The sequence below is a fragment of the Myotis yumanensis genome, unplaced genomic scaffold (genome assembly GCF_028538775.1).
Source record: "Myotis yumanensis isolate MYYU_CA2020_CCGP unplaced genomic scaffold, mMyoYum1.0.hap1 SCAF_11, whole genome shotgun sequence".
In the NCBI taxonomy this organism is placed as follows: Eukaryota; Metazoa; Chordata; class Mammalia; order Chiroptera; family Vespertilionidae; genus Myotis; species Myotis yumanensis.
Window position 1 is genome coordinate 64,830,422 of NW_027223762.1, and position 3,675 is coordinate 64,834,096.

Sequence of the window (3,675 nt, forward strand, 5' to 3'; positions counted from 1 at the left end):
CTTCACACAGCACGCCTCGTCCCTGCAGCTCCTGGGAGAGTCAGGAGAGTCAGTGCGGCCCCGTGAACACAGGTTTGACCCAGTACTAGCGGGCTTGGGGATATTTCAGATAAGAATGCATGTGGGACACACCTCATCCTGGGCCTACAGATATAGGAGCCAGCATGGCTCCTCTCTGCGGTCAGAAAGCGCAGGGCTGTCTTGTCCAGGAGCAGGTGGGACTGGTTGCTGGTAATTTCCTTTAAGGCGCCTCCTTCCCGAGGCTGAAGGTACCACTGGGCATCAGACAGGCCCTCACGGCCACAGCAGGGCCGGCGCACAGGGCCCTGGGCGGGTGAGAGCGGGTGTCTGTGGTAGGAACGGGGTTTCTGTGGCTCTGCTAAGTCACAAAATAAGACAAACTCCTCGGCGCTCTCCGCAGAGGACATCCAAAGGAAGTTTTTGATGGAGCAACCTAGAAACCACAATAGACAAGCAACACAGAAACGCATTCAAGGATGAAACTGACTTACATTTACAAAGAATAGTTATTTTCCACTTCACTGTCCCTGTTTTGTGGGAAAAGGAAGTTTACATGCTAACACCCCCCGCCCCAGGGCACCCCAGCCACTTCAGCTTAGCAGTGGGTAATATTTTATTATTATGTAATTGTATTTTGAGCAGTTATACAGCCAAGCCAGTGTATTCCTGCTCCCACCCAACACCCACCTGAGTAACTGGGTCCCCCATCAATGCTTGGCATCAGCTGAAAGCTGTTCACCCCAATAATTTCTCCTTCTACAACCTCTTACTAGTAGGAAGAATGTGTTCTGTGATAGTGTATCATGCTACTAATATATCAAATTATCTGTCACTTTAAGCTTTGACCATAAGACTCAGCGTTGACTTGAAAAGTGAACCCTACCTGAGATGTTAAACCCTTTGATCCTCTCTCCTGTGACAAACCAAAGGAAGATCCACCCCAAACAGAGCATCGTCCGCCCAGGGGCCGGTCCCTCAGGAAGCACTCCGCGGCGCGGGGCTGCGCTGGGACTCAGAGTCCACCCCGCAAAGCCTCTTCATCGCTGACATAAGTGGGAGATAAGAAATTGAAACTGTCATCAAAATGCAAGTCACACAGGAAACTTCGAAAGGGCAGGCCCTTCCTAGCAAGCGGTCACATGTCCGCGTGTGCATGGCATTCAGTGGGGTGTGCAGGCTGCGTGCCACTCACGCCTGAGGCGGGGAGCGCATGGCGAGCTCACCGCACCCGGGCCTGGCACAGGCAGTGCGCTCTTCTGACCCCATTTCCTCACAGGGTTCTCTCCCCCCGTTCTCAGCTAGTACGCACATTTCCATGAGTAATTTGGAAAGAATTAAATGAAAATTTTCCTGAAAAGAAAATGACACGTTGAGTGAAAATGTTAGACTCCCCACACTTAGGGGAGCTGGTGGAGTGTGAAGTCCGCGCTGTGTGCACATTGCTAGTGTGTGGGAACTGTAGCCCATGCAGGATGCTGGGCTTTCTGTGTCCCGAGTAAGAGGAAAACGCTGCTGCTGGACGGCATTGCTACCAATCCTCTGAATAGAAAACGAGGGCAGGTCACGCAGAGAGTGCAGGAGCCGGGGCTGTGCTCCCAGCGGCTTGTCCCCTTGCTGGTAGCGTGGTCATTGGAATTTTCAAATCACCTACAAGAGATGAGACGTCAGGGCACTGGGAGGGCCCTACCCATCCAGGCCGCCACAGGATGGTTGTGAAGCAGGAACGCCCTCCTCGCAGTCCTGGAGCCTGGGGCCCGCATCGCGGCGCCAGCGTGCCTGGCTCTGGTGAAGGCCTCTCCGCCTGGCCTTCTTGCCGTTACCGCGCTTGGCGGAAGGCTCCGGAGATCTCTCTGGAGTCTCTATTACAAGAAAGCAAATACCATTCACGAAGGCTCTATCCTTATTATCTAAACACCCCCTAAGGCCCCACCTCTAGTACCATCACTAGGGCATTATCTTTGAGAGTTAGGATTTCGACATACAAATTAGGAGGTTGGGGGGAACACAGACATTCAGGTCATAGCAGTGGGCAATATTTGATTATTATTTAATTTTATGAGTGGGAAAATAAAAGTAATTTTCCTATAGAACAGTTTCCTGTGCCTCTGAGAGTTCTGACTGTTGTCACGAACATAGAAATAAGCTGTGCATTATTCTTGGGGTTACAGACATAAGGCACTGTAACCCCGGACTCAGCTACCCTTTCTCTGAGAACACTTCCACCTGTTTCAGGAAATCCGGGAGGAGACGAATGACAATGTACAGCCCTGTCCTCAAGGGCCTGGCAGCGGGAGAACAATATTAAAGAAAAAATGATTCGACACTGATTAGAACAGCAAGGAAGACTGTTCAATACTAGTGCAGTGGAGAGAGCGGCCAAGACTAGTGCAATGGACTAGGGCCTGGGGAGAGATTAACTCAACTCAGAGCACAACAAGGACAGGTGAGGGTTTCTAGCCCAGGAGCAGGGCAAGGCCATCAGGGAATAGAAACTTACCAAGAGGAGAGATGAAAGGCTGGGGATTCTGATTAAACTGCCCTAACAGGATTCTTTCTGAAGACAGTTTAAGGACTTAGAAACAAGGGTGGGGAATAGAAACTGGATCAGATATCAAAGTGATGACAGGAAAGGAAAAATAAAGGGGTAAGTAAAGGAAGGAAGTGGGGGATAAGCTATACTAAATACCGTATGGCCACACTGAAAGTTCCCTTAAAAAATCTCCCCGCGCATCTTTGATTTTTTAGGAAGCTCACAGCATCAGTCTCTCTGTATCCACATCTAACCAGCCATGCAGGTCTTCTGCTCCCGCTTCCCTGCATTCACTGGTCCTTCCTGCAACCACTCCCTCCACCCACGACTTTCCCAGGAGCTTTCTTTCCAGGAGTCTCCACCTTTTTTCATAAAGAAACATTTGCCTTTCCTCATCTTATAAAATTCTTCCTTTTCAACCAGTTTTCAACACACACACACACACACACACACACACACCATGTCTCCAACATATTGGGATGCAGGAGGAGGGATAACTTTAATATTTATAAATTAGTTATCAATAAAATGTTTCTCTAGCAGAAACAATGAGCTTGAGGTGTCTTTGGGGATCGGGTCAGAGCAGAGGAGTCTGCGGCAGCAGCACGGGGGAAAGGGGCTCAAGCCAGAGAAGTCTGGAAGCTGCCAGGGAGAAGAGATGGGCTTCCCCGAGGAGCACTGGCCCACCCGGCAGGGTGGGTCAGGGCCAAGAAAAGTTAAACAGAATATACCCCAAAAGGAAGAAAATAAAGAACAGAGCACAGGGACCACCCTGACACTGAGCGCAGGGAGAACTTGAAGGGAAGACTAGATGCCAATGGCAGCAGCTATAGAGGAATCAGACACAAAAAGACTGCCAGTGTCCACTATGTTTGGCCACCATCGGGTCCGATGAGTGCACAGGGAGGGGAGGTGATGAGAGCTGTGCTGTGAGGAGGGAGCAGAGGACAATGTGGGGAGTGGGGACGCACCACGCCTCCCACAGGCCACACTGTGGGGGGTGGGGTGGGGGGAGAGGGCAGGTCTGCTCTCTGCTGGTGAAAGGAGAGTTGTGACAGGAGTCTCCTGTGTGGGGAGGAGCAGGCAGATAGCCGGTGAAACAGCAGTGAGAGTGAGATTCATGG